The sequence below is a fragment of the Peromyscus maniculatus genome, chromosome 5 (assembly GCF_049852395.1).
Source record: "Peromyscus maniculatus bairdii isolate BWxNUB_F1_BW_parent chromosome 5, HU_Pman_BW_mat_3.1, whole genome shotgun sequence".
Taxonomy (NCBI): Eukaryota; Metazoa; Chordata; class Mammalia; order Rodentia; family Cricetidae; genus Peromyscus; species Peromyscus maniculatus.
In genome coordinates, this window is record NC_134856.1 from 57,361,571 (window position 1) to 57,374,650 (window position 13,080).

The window sequence follows — 13,080 nt, forward strand, 5'->3', positions numbered from 1 at the left end:
GGCGGGTCCCGTCCGGGCCAGGCGTCTCTTGGACTATCTATCCTCGGTCCCACCCGGCCAGCGGGCCTCCTCCCACCTTGCCTGTGGAGAGTACTGTCCTCTGGAGAGTCCCGGACGAGGAAGGAAGCGTGTGTCTAGGCCCCGACTCCTCGGGAACATCTTCCCTTGCCAATGGATGAGACAGCTCGGGCAGGGCCCTGCAGCCACAAAGTCTGTCTGTCTGTCTGTCTGTCTTCACTGGATGGAGCGAGCACCCGTGCTCTAGCAAGGAGGGACGGCCGCACAGCCAAGCCAGAGCGTACAAAACCAGAGGCACAAACATGCGCACACTCGTGCACACATCCACACCCAGACACGGAGCCCGAGCCTCGCCACACACACATAAACGGGCAAGGATGTCCAGGGCAGGTTGGAACACGGGTCTCTTTGGCGCTCAGCTCCGTGGACGTTGGGGGTAGAGGCGGGTCACGGGGCCAGAATTCTCTTACTGCCCCGCGGCCACCCGGCCACGCACCCATCCAAAGCTGCCTCCATCACGGAAGAGCCAAGGGTCTGAGCGGGCGCGACGAAGGTCGCGCGGCTGGACCGGACTGTGTGCCGGGGGTCTGATGGCCTCTCAAACCCCAGCACGGACCCCTCCGCTCTGGGGGACCTGCTTCCGCGACAGACAGAGAATTCCCGCACCGCCGCCACCGCCTCCGACGCCGGCGCCTTAGTGGGACAGCGCCTGACCCGTGACTTCCTCTTGCCCTGGGACCACTAGGTTCCAGGTCGGGCCCATCTTGGACCCGGGTCCTCTGCTCGGCCACCGCACTACTGACTGACTCCTCTACTGGCCTGCGCCCAGGCCTTGGCCCCTCGGGTCGGGCTCGGGAAGCAACCAACTGTGGCTCTCTGGCATCCCATCCCACCGGCGACACGCGCAGCCACACCCACGGACACGTCGCAGCCCCCCAGGGCACCGCTTCACGTGGACTCACACTCATGCACGCACACACGTAGACCTCCACACACACGCTCGCCCACACGGAAACACACTCGGGCATGTGTGCCCCCGCACACGCACGCACGCGCACACACACAGACACCCACGCACGAGCCAGGGTGCCTGCAGGCACAGAGGCCCGCGTGCGTGTGCGCCCGCAGGAACACACACACACACACACACACACACACACACACACATACACTTGCGTGAGATCCCCCCCCCAACACACAAAACATGCAAGGATGCAGGAATGAGGCTACACAGGCACACAAGATGACAATGCGGCCGATCCGAACACACAGACACACACACACACGCACACACGCACACAAGCACACACGCACACAGGCCCACACGCACTCCCACACGGGCCTACTCACCTGTGCATGTTGCTGGAGAGCTTCTCTCCAGGTTCCCCAAGCCCCGCAGTCCCACAATCCACTTATAAAATAATCACTCAGACGCTTGTATCACTTATAAACTGTATGGCCGTGGCAGGCTTCTTGTTAACTGTTCTTATATCTTAAATTAACCCATTTTTATAAATCTATAGCTTGCCACGTGGCTGGTGGCTTACCGGCTTCTTTACATGCTCTTCTCCTGGCGGTGGCTGCAGTGTCTCTCCCTCCTTCTTCCTGTTTCCCCAATTCTCCTCTCTCTTTGTCCCGCCTATACTTCCTGCCTGGTCACTGGCCATCAGTGTTTTATTTACATAGAGTAATATCCACAGCAATGCACGCACCCAAAGTAAACACACTCAGGGAGGCAGGAAGGCAGGCAGGCAGGCCCGTAGGCACGCCCCTGGGCACCACCACCCCATCCCGTGGGGGCTCCTAGTGGGGGAGGTGGGCGTGGTGGAGGGCTCGGGTGGGAGCCTGGTTCCTCTGGGACTGCTTCCAAGCGGTGGGCTGTGTGGAGGTGGTGGGCGGATCTGTCCCCCCACCCCACCCCCGTGCCGGGACCCGGAGTGTCCTCCTCCCAGACCCCCGCCTGTGGAGCCAGGCAGGCAGCCAGGTGCGATGGAGCCCCGGTTGGTGGAGGGCAAGGCTAGCCTGGGCTGCCTGTCAGGCGAGACCTGCCTCTCTCATGTGAATCTTAGCTTCTTCTGGGGTCCTGGGAACCCCACTCGGGTGTTTCCCCCGGTGGGTTGGCAGCGTGCCTGAGGGCTGCGATGGCCGGGCGAATTGGCAGCCTTGCGGGCGAGGGGGAGTGGGAGGCGGAGGCGGAGGCGGAGGGGTCCGGGGGCCCGCCCCATGGGGGCCCGCGGCCGCAAAGGGCCTGCCTTTCAAAGGCCAAAAGGGGCAAAGGCAAAAAAAAAAGCCTACAGCACCCGGTATTCCCAGGCGGTCTCCCATCCAAGTACTAACCAGGCCGGACCCTGCTTAGCTTCCGAGATCAGACGAGATCGGGCGCGTTCAGGGTGGTATGGCCGTAGACGATGGCGCCCGGCCCGCGGAGCCTCAAGAGCCTCACCTCCGCCGCTGCCCTCAGCAGCTCACCCACCCACCCGCCGCCCCTGAGCCCGGCTCGCGCCCCACCCTCAACGCGACGGCACGCCAGCGAGGCCCTCCTCAGCCCTCTGCCCGCCTCCGTGGCCCGTGGTCCGTGGCCCGCAGCGGGGGCCCAGGGCCGGCAGTGGCCAGCGTTTCCCCGGGACCTTCTCCTCTCCCGGTCCTGCTTCATCGGCCGGACGCACTCTCCCACCGGGCACACCCGGCGGGCCCCTGGCACCTTGGCTCGCCCGCAAGCCTGCTCCTCCCTCTCCCTGGGCCTCGGGCGGGTCCGGTGTGCACGCGCCCGCACCTCCCGCTCCCCCGCTCGGCTTTCCACGGCTGCGGGCGCTGAAGCCTCAGGACCTTCTTCCTTCCAGGGCAGGGGCTGCCTTGGTTCCGCGACTCGCCCCACCCGTTGCCAGGTAGCCAGCCCCTGGTCTTTGTGCCAAGCAGGTTGGAGCCCTCCTCTGACCTGCAGGCCATTTCTGTGCCTTCGGGGGTCCTGGTGGGGAGGTGGAGGTGGGGGGGTGGGGAGTGGGGGTGAGGGTGGCCCTGCCCGGGCTGCGCTCTGCCACTTTCTTTCCTGGCTTCCCGGGGAGGGGAGGTGCCCAGGGAGGCGCAGGCAAGGCGGCCGGATCCTTCGGGTGGGTCATCCACCCGTCCAGACAGGGTGCTCACCCTCCTGACGGTGCTGCCCCGAGGTGGTGCCTGGACGGATGGGGTGCTCGCACCGACTGTCATCTCTCACCTTGGGGAACTGTCGGCTTCTCCTCCTCCTCCTCCTCCTCCTCCTCCCCCCCGTTGCTCCTTCCTACTCCTCTTCCTCCTCTCCCCAGGAGACACAGACAGACACAGACAGACAGACAGACAGACAGACAGACACACACACACACACACACACACACACACACACAAAGGCATGCACAAACACACACGCACACACACACACATGCACGCCCATTCACACACCCTTCCCTACCTCCTGGATGGACCTTGGTTCCCTCTCTGGAACTTGGAATGCCAGCTCGTGGGCTCCAGGTTCTGCCCCCACCCCCACCCCACCCCCACGGAGAACCCGTCCATCCATTCCTCCGTGGCAGAAGCCTCCCTCCCCGGGAAGCGGCGGCGGCGGCGGCGGCGGCGGCGGCGGCGGCGGCGGCGGCGGCGGCAGCGATGATGATGAGCCGCCCCGCTCAGCCCGCCCGCCCGGGAGAAGGGAGAATGTCTCGCTGGAAGGCGAAGGCGCGCAAGATGATCCTGCGCCCATGGGTCCCAGCGAACTTGGAACTTGGGTCTTGGCGCTCTGCGCGTGCACGGTGGGGGCAGAGGCGGGTCCCGTCCGGGCCAGGCGTCTCTTGGACTATCTATCCTCGGTCCCACCCGGCCAGCGGGCCTCCTCCCACCTTGCCTGTGGAGAGTACTGTCCTCTGGAGAGTCCCGGACGAGGAAGGAAGCGTGTGTCTAGGCCCCGACTCCTCGGGAACATCTTCCCTTGCCAATGGATGAGACAGCTCGGGCAGGGCCCTGCAGCCACAAAGTCTGTCTGTCTGTCTGTCTGTCTTCACTGGATGGAGCGAGCACCCGTGCTCTAGCAAGGAGGGACGGCCGCACAGCCAAGCCAGAGCGTACAAAACCAGAGGCACAAACATGCGCACACTCGTGCACACATCCACACCCAGACACGGAGCCCGAGCCTCGCCACACACACATAAACGGGCAAGGATGTCCAGGGCAGGTTGGAACACGGGTCTCTTTGGCGCTCAGCTCCGTGGACGTTGGGGGTAGAGGCGGGTCACGGGGCCAGAATTCTCTTACTGCCCCGCGGCCACCCGGCCACGCACCCATCCAAAGCTGCCTCCATCACGGAAGAGCCAAGGGTCTGAGCGGGCGCGACGAAGGTCGCGCGGCTGGACCGGACTGTGTGCCGGGGGTCTGATGGCCTCTCAAACCCCAGCACGGACCCCTCCGCTCTGGGGGACCTGCTTCCGCGACAGACAGAGAATTCCCGCACCGCCGCCACCGCCTCCGACGCCGGCGCCTTAGTGGGACAGCGCCTGACCCGTGACTTCCTCTTGCCCTGGGACCACTAGGTTCCAGGTCGGGCCCATCTTGGACCCGGGTGCTCTGCTCGGCCACCGCACTACTGACTGACTCCTCTACTGGCCTGCGCCCAGGCCTTGGCCCCTCGGGTCGGGCTCGGGAAGCAACCAACTGTGGCTCTCTGGCATCCCATCCCACCGGCGACACGCGCAGCCACACCCACGGACACGTCGCAGCCCCCTAGGGCACCGCTTCACGTGGACTCACACTCATGCACGCACACACGTAGACCTCCACACACACGCTCGCCCACACGGAAACACACTCGGCATGTGTGCCCCCGCACACGCACGCACGCACGCAAGCACGCACGCGCACACACACAGACACCCACGCACGAGCCAGGGTGCCTGCAGGCACAGAGGCCCGCGTGCGTGTGCGCCCGCAGGAACACACACACACACACACACACACACACACACATACACTTGCGTGAGATCCCCCCCCCAACACACAAAACATGCAAGGATGCAGGAATGAGGCTACACAGGCACACAAGATGACAATGCGGCCGATCCGAACACACAGACACACACACACACGCACACACGCACACAAGCACACACGCACACAGGCCCACACGCACTCCCACACGGGCCTACTCACCTGTGCATGTTGCTGGAGAGCTTCTCTCCAGGTTCCCCAAGCCCCGCAGTCCCACAATCCACTTATAAAATAATCACTCAGACGCTTGTATCACTTATAAACTGTATGGCCGTGGCAGGCTTCTTGTTAACTGTTCTTATATCTTAAATTAACCCATTTTTATAAATCTATAGCTTGCCACGTGGCTGGTGGCTTACCGGCTTCTTTACATGCTCTTCTCCTGGCGGTGGCTGCAGTGTCTCTCCCTCCTTCTTCCTGTTTCCCCAATTCTCCTCTCTCTTTGTCCCGCCTATACTTCCTGCCTGGTCACTGGCCATCAGTGTTTTATTTACATAGAGTAATATCCACAGCAATGCACGCACCCAAAGTAAACACACTCAGGGAGGCAGGAAGGCAGGCAGGCAGGCCCGTAGGCACGCCCCTGGGCACCACCACCCCATCCCGTGGGGGCTCCTAGTGGGGGAGGTGGGCGTGGTGGAGGGCTCGGGTGGGAGCCTGGTTCCTCTGGGACTGCTTCCAAGCGGTGGGCTGTGTGGAGGTGGTGGGCGGATCTGTCCCCCCACCCCACCCCCGTGCCGGGACCCGGAGTGTCCTCCTCCCAGACCCCCGCCTGTGGAGCCAGGCAGGCAGCCAGGTGCGATGGAGCCCCGGTTGGTGGAGGGCAAGGCTAGCCTGGGCTGCCTGTCAGGCGAGACCTGCCTCTCTCATGTGAATCTTAGCTTCTTCTGGGGTCCTGGGAACCCCACTCGGGTGTTTCCCCCGGTGGGTTGGCAGCGTGCCTGAGGGCTGCGATGGCCGGGCGAATTGGCAGCCTTGCGGGCGAGGGGGAGTGGGAGGCGGAGGCGGAGGCGGAGGGGTCCGGGGGCCCGCCCCATGGGGGCCCGCGGCCGCAAAGGGCCTGCCTTTCAAAGGCCAAAAGGGGCAAAGGCAAAAAAAAAAGCCTACAGCACCCGGTATTCCCAGGCGGTCTCCCATCCAAGTACTAACCAGGCCGGACCCTGCTTAGCTTCCGAGATCAGACGAGATCGGGCGCGTTCAGGGTGGTATGGCCGTAGACGATGGCGCCCGGCCCGCGGAGCCTCAAGAGCCTCACCTCCGCCGCTGCCCTCAGCAGCTCACCCACCCACCCGCCGCCCCTGAGCCCGGCTCGCGCCCCACCCTCAACGCGACGGCACGCCAGCGAGGCCCTCCTCAGCCCTCTGCCCGCCTCCGTGGCCCGTGGTCCGTGGCCCGCAGCGGGGGCCCAGGGCCGGCAGTGGCCAGCGTTTCCCCGGGACCTTCTCCTCTCCCGGTCCTGCTTCATCGGCCGGACGCACTCTCCCACCGGGCACACCCGGCGGGCCCCTGGCACCTTGGCTCGCCCGCAAGCCTGCTCCTCCCTCTCCCTGGGCCTCGGGCGGGTCCGGTGTGCACGCGCCCGCACCTCCCGCTCCCCCGCTCGGCTTTCCACGGCTGCGGGCGCTGAAGCCTCAGGACCTTCTTCCTTCCAGGGCAGGGGCTGCCTTGGTTCCGCGACTCGCCCCACCCGTTGCCAGGTAGCCAGCCCCTGGTCTTTGTGCCAAGCAGGTTGGAGCCCTCCTCTGACCTGCAGGCCATTTCTGTGCCTTCGGGGGTCCTGGTGGGGAGGTGGAGGTGGGGGGGTGGGGAGTGGGGGTGAGGGTGGCCCTGCCCGGGCTGCGCTCTGCCACTTTCTTTCCTGGCTTCCCGGGGAGGGGAGGTGCCCAGGGAGGCGCAGGCAAGGCGGCCGGATCCTTCGGGTGGGTCATCCACCCGTCCAGACAGGGTGCTCACCCTCCTGACGGTGCTGCCCCGAGGTGGTGCCTGGACGGATGGGGTGCTCGCACCGACTGTCATCTCTCACCTTGGGGAACTGTCGGCTTCTCCTCCTCCTCCTCCTCCTCCTCCTCCCCCCCGTTGCTCCTTCCTACTCCTCTTCCTCCTCTCCCCAGGAGACACAGACAGACACAGACAGACAGACAGACAGACAGACAGACACACACACACACACACACACACACACACACAAAGGCATGCACAAACACACACGCACACACACACACATGCACGCCCATTCACACACCCTTCCCTACCTCCTGGATGGACCTTGGTTCCCTCTCTGGAACTTGGAATGCCAGCTCGTGGGCTCCAGGTTCTGCCCCCACCCCCACCCCACCCCCACGGAGAACCCGTCCATCCATTCCTCCGTGGCAGAAGCCTCCCTCCCCGGGAAGCGGCGGCGGCGGCGGCGGCGGCGGCGGCGGCGGCGGCGGCGGCGGCGGCAGCGATGATGATGAGCCGCCCCGCTCAGCCCGCCCGCCCGGGAGAAGGGAGAATGTCTCGCTGGAAGGCGAAGGCGCGCAAGATGATCCTGCGCCCATGGGTCCCAGCGAACTTGGAACTTGGGTCTTGGCGCTCTGCGCGTGCACGGTGGGGGCAGAGGCGGGTCCCGTCCGGGCCAGGCGTCTCTTGGACTATCTATCCTCGGTCCCACCCGGCCAGCGGGCCTCCTCCCACCTTGCCTGTGGAGAGTACTGTCCTCTGGAGAGTCCCGGACGAGGAAGGAAGCGTGTGTCTAGGCCCCGACTCCTCGGGAACATCTTCCCTTGCCAATGGATGAGACAGCTCGGGCAGGGCCCTGCAGCCACAAAGTCTGTCTGTCTGTCTGTCTGTCTTCACTGGATGGAGCGAGCACCCGTGCTCTAGCAAGGAGGGACGGCCGCACAGCCAAGCCAGAGCGTACAAAACCAGAGGCACAAACATGCGCACACTCGTGCACACATCCACACCCAGACACGGAGCCCGAGCCTCGCCACACACACATAAACGGGCAAGGATGTCCAGGGCAGGTTGGAACACGGGTCTCTTTGGCGCTCAGCTCCGTGGACGTTGGGGGTAGAGGCGGGTCACGGGGCCAGAATTCTCTTACTGCCCCGCGGCCACCCGGCCACGCACCCATCCAAAGCTGCCTCCATCACGGAAGAGCCAAGGGTCTGAGCGGGCGCGACGAAGGTCGCGCGGCTGGACCGGACTGTGTGCCGGGGGTCTGATGGCCTCTCAAACCCCAGCACGGACCCCTCCGCTCTGGGGGACCTGCTTCCGCGACAGACAGAGAATTCCCGCACCGCCGCCACCGCCTCCGACGCCGGCGCCTTAGTGGGACAGCGCCTGACCCGTGACTTCCTCTTGCCCTGGGACCACTAGGTTCCAGGTCGGGCCCATCTTGGACCCGGGTGCTCTGCTCGGCCACCGCACTACTGACTGACTCCTCTACTGGCCTGCGCCCAGGCCTTGGCCCCTCGGGTCGGGCTCGGGAAGCAACCAACTGTGGCTCTCTGGCATCCCATCCCACCGGCGACACGCGCAGCCACACCCACGGACACGTCGCAGCCCCCTAGGGCACCGCTTCACGTGGACTCACACTCATGCACGCACACACGTAGACCTCCACACACACGCTCGCCCACACGGAAACACACTCGGCATGTGTGCCCCCGCACACGCACGCACGCACGCAAGCACGCACGCGCACACACACAGACACCCACGCACGAGCCAGGGTGCCTGCAGGCACAGAGGCCCGCGTGCGTGTGCGCCCGCAGGAACACACACACACACACACACACACACACACACACATACACGTGCGTGAGATACCCCCCCCAACACACAAAACATTCAATGATGCAGGAATGAGGCTACACAGGCACACAGGATGACAATGCGGCCGACCTGAACACACACACACACACACACACACACACACACGGGCCTACTCACCTATGCACGCACCCAAAGTTAACACACTCAGGGAGGCAGGAAGGCAGGCAGGCAGGCCCGTAGGCACGCCCCTGGGCACCACCACCCTATCCCGTGGGGGCTCCTAGTGGGGGAGGTGGGCGTGGTGGAGGGCTCGGGTGGGAGCCTGGTTCCTCTGGGACTGCTTCCAAGCGGTGGGCTGTGTGGAGGTGGTGGGCGGATCTGTCCCCCCACCCCATCCCCGTGCCGGGACCCGGAGTGTCCTCCTCCCAGACCCCCGCCTGTGGAGCCAGGCAGGCAGCCAGGTGCGATGGAGCCCCGGTTGTTGGAGGGCAAGGCTAGCCTGGGCTGCCTGTCAGGCGAGACCTGCCTCTCTCATGTGAATCTTAGCTTCTTCTGGGGTCCTGGGATCCCCACTCGGGTGTTTCCCCCGGTGGGTTGGCAGCGTGCCTGAGGGCTGCGATGGCCGGGCGAATTGGCAGCCTTGCGGGCGAAGGGGAGGGGGAGGGGGAGGCGGAGGGGTCCCGGGGCCCGCCCCATGGGGGCCCGCGGCCGCAAAGGGCCTGCCTTTCAAAGGCCAAAAGGGGCAAAGGCAAAAAAAGCCTACAGCACCCGGTATTCCCAGGCGGTCTCCCATCCAAGTACTAACCAGGCCCGACCCTGCTTAGCTTCCGAGATCAGACGAGATCGGGCGCGTTCAGGGTGGTATGGCCGTAGACGACGGCGCCCGGTCCGCGGAGCCTCAAGAGCCTCACCTCCGCCGCTGCCCTCAGCAGCTCACCCACCCACCCGCCGCCCCGGAGCCCGGCTCGCGCCCCACCCTGAACGCGACGGCACGCCAGCGAGGCCCTCCTCAGCCCTCTGCCCGCGTCCGTGGCCCGTGGTCCGTGGCCCGCAGCGGGGGCCCAGGGCCGGCAGTGGCCAGCGTTTCCCCGGGACCTTCTCCTCTCCCGGTCCTGCTTCATCGGCCGGCGGCACTCTCCCACCGGGCACACCCGGCGGGTCCCTGGCACCTTGGCTCGCCCGCAAGCCTGCTCCTCCCTCTCCCTGGGCCTCGGGCCGGTCCGGTGTGCACGCGCCCGCACCTCCCGCTCCCCCGCTCGGCTTTCCACGGCTGCGGGCGCTGAAGCCTCAGGACCTTCTTCCTTCCAGGGCAGGGGCTGCCTTGGCTCCGCGACTCGCCCCACCCGTTGCCAGGTAGCCAGCCCCTGGTCTTTGGGGCAGGCAGGTTGGAGCCCTCCTCTGACCTGCAGGCCATTTCTGTGCCTTTGGGGGTCCTGGTGGGGAGGTGGAGGTGGGGGGGTGGGGAGTGGGGGTGAGGGTGGCAGGAGGGGTTCGTGGCCCTGCCCGGGCTGCGCTCTGCCACTTTCTTTCCTGGCTTCCCGGGGAGGGGAGGTGCCCAGGGAGGCGCAGGCAAGGCGGCCGGATCCTTCGGGTGGGTCATCCACCCGTCCAGACAGGGTGCTCACCCTCCTGACGGTGCTGCCCCGAGGTGGTGCCTGGACGGATGGGGTGCTCGCACCGACTGTCATCTCTCACCTTGGGGAACTGTCGGCTTCTCCTCCTCCTCCTCCTCCCCCGTTGCTCCTTCCTACTCCTCTTCCTCCTCTCCCCAGGAGACACAGACAGACACAGACAGACAGACACACACACAAACACACACACACACACACACACGCATGCACAAACACACACGCACACACACACACATGCACGCCCATTCACACACCCTTCCCTACCTCCTGGATGGACCTTGGTTCCCTCTCTGGAACTTGGAATGCCAGCTCGTGGGCTCCAGGTTCTGCCCCCACCCCCGCCCCACCCCCACGGAGAACCCGTCCATCCATTCCTCCGTGGCAGAAGCCTCCCTCCCCGGGAAGCGGCGGGGGCGGCGGGGGCGGCGGCGGCGGCGGGGGCGGCGGCGGAGGCGATGATGATGAGCCGCCCCGCTCAGCCCGCCCGCCCGGGAGAAGGGAGAATGTCTCGCTGGAAGGCGAGCAAGATGATCCTGCGCCCATGGGTCCCAGCGAACTTGGAACTTGGGTCTTGGCGCTCTGCGCGTGCACGGTGGGGGCAGAGGCGGGTCCCGTCCGGGCCAGGCGTCTCTTGGGCTATCTATCCTCGGTCCCACCCGGCCAGCGGGCCTCCTCCCACCTTGCCTGTGGAGAGTACTGTCCTCTGGAGAGTCCCGGACGAGGAAGGAAGCGTGTGTCTAGGCCCCAACTCCTCGGTTACATCTTCCCTTGCCAATGGATGAGACAGCTCGGGCAGGGCCCTGCAGCCACAAAGTCTGTCTGTCTGTCTGTCTGTCTGTCTTCACTGGATGGAGCGAGCACCCGTGCTCTAGCAAGGAGGGACGGCCGCACAGCCAAGCCAGAGCGTACAAAACCAGAGGCACAAACATGCGCACACTCGTGCACACATCCACACCCAGACACGGAGCCCGAGCCTCGCCACACACACATAAACGGGCAAGGATGTCCAGGGCAGGTTGGAACACGGGGCTCTTTGTCGCTCAGCTCCGTGGACGTTGGGGGTAGAGGCGGGTCACGGGGCCAGAATTCTCTTCCTGCCACCTGGCCACCCGGCCACCCGGCCACGCACCCATCCAAAGCTGCCTCCATCAAGGAAGAGCCAAGGGTCTGAGCGGGCGCGACGAAGGTCGCGCGGCTGGACCGGACTGTGTGCCGGGGGTCTGATGGCCTCTCAAACCCCAGCACGGACCCCTCCGCTCTGGGGGACCTGCTTCCGCGACAGACAGAGAATTCCCGAGAATTCCCGCACCGCCGGCGCCTCAGTGGGACAGCGCCTGACCTGTGACTTCCTCTTGCCCTGGGACCACTAGGTTCCAGGTCGGGCCCATCTTGGACCCGGGTGCTCTGCTCGGCCACCGCACTACTGACTGACTCCTCTACTGGCCTGCGCCCAGGCCTTGGCCCCTCGGGTCGGGCTCGGGAAGCAACCAACTGTGGCTCTCTGGCATCCCATCCCACCGGCGACACGCGCAGCCACACCCACGGACACGTCGCAGCCCCCTAGGGCACCGCTTCACGTGGACTCACACTCATGCACGCACACACGTAGACCTCCACACACACGCTCGCCCACACGGAAACACACTCGGCATGTGTGCCCCCGCACACGCACGCACGCACGCAAGCACGCACGCGCACACACACAGACACCCATGCACGAGCCAGGGTGCCTGCAGGCACAGAGGCCCGCGTGCGTGTGCGCCCGCAGGAACACACACACACACACACACACACACACACACACACATACACGTGCGTGAGATACCCCCCCCCAACACACAAAACATTCAATGATGCAGGAATGAGGCTACACAGGCACACAGGATGACAATGTGGCCGACCTGAACACACACACACACACACACACATACACACACACACACACACACACACGGGCCTACTCACCTATGCACGCACCCAAAGTTAACACACTCAGGGAGGCAGGAAGGCAGGCAGGCAGGCCCGTAGGCACGCCCCTGGGCACCACCACCCTATCCCGTGGGGGCTCCTAGTGGGGGAGGTGGGCGTGGTGGAGGGCTCGGGTGGGAGCCTGGTTCCTCTGGGACTGCTTCCAAGCGGTGGGCTGTGTGGAGGTGGTGGGCGGATCTGTCCCCCCACCCCATCCCCGTGCCGGGACCCGGAGTGTCCTCCTCCCAGACCCCCGCCTGTGGAGCCAGGCAGGCAGCCAGGTGCGATGGAGCCCCGGTTGTTGGAGGGCAAGGCTAGCCTGGGCTGCCTGTCAGGCGAGACCTGCCTCTCTCATGTGAATCTTAGCTTCTTCTGGGGTCCTGGGATCCCCACTCGGGTGTTTCCCCCGGTGGGTTGGCAGCGTGCCTGACGGCTGCGATGGCCGGGCGAATTGGCAGCCTTGCGGGCGAAGGGGAGGGGGAGGGGGAGGCGGAGGGGTCCCGGGGCCCGCCCCATGGGGGCCCGCGGCCGCAAAGGGCCTGCCTTTCAAAGGCCAAAGGGGCAAAGGCAAAAAAAGCCTACAGCACCCGGTATTCCCAGGCGGTCTCCCATCCAAGTACTAACCAGGCCCGACCCTGCTTAGCTTCCGAGATCAGACGAGATCGGGCGCGTTCAGGGTGGTATGGCCGTAGAC

The 13,080-nt window shown here is 65.4% G+C and overlaps 4 non-coding genes across 4 annotated transcripts; all 4 read right to left on the reverse strand.

Moving 5' to 3' along the window:
• Positions 1 to 2,306: 2,306 nt before the first annotated feature.
• LOC143273627 (5S ribosomal RNA) lies at positions 2,307 to 2,425 on the reverse strand. Its single transcript, XR_013051810.1, has one exon. It is a non-coding gene; the product is annotated as a 5S ribosomal RNA (ribosomal RNA).
• Positions 2,426 to 6,125: 3,700 nt separating this feature from the next.
• Positions 6,126 to 6,244, reverse strand: LOC143273628 (5S ribosomal RNA). Its single transcript, XR_013051811.1, has one exon. It is a non-coding gene; the product is annotated as a 5S ribosomal RNA (ribosomal RNA).
• Positions 6,245 to 9,543: 3,299 nt separating this feature from the next.
• Positions 9,544 to 9,662, reverse strand: LOC143273685 (5S ribosomal RNA). The gene has a single exon (XR_013051872.1). It is a non-coding gene; the product is annotated as a 5S ribosomal RNA (ribosomal RNA).
• A 3,299-nt stretch (positions 9,663 to 12,961) lies between these two features.
• LOC143273686 (5S ribosomal RNA) lies at positions 12,962 to 13,080 on the reverse strand. Its single transcript, XR_013051873.1, has one exon. It is a non-coding gene; the product is annotated as a 5S ribosomal RNA (ribosomal RNA).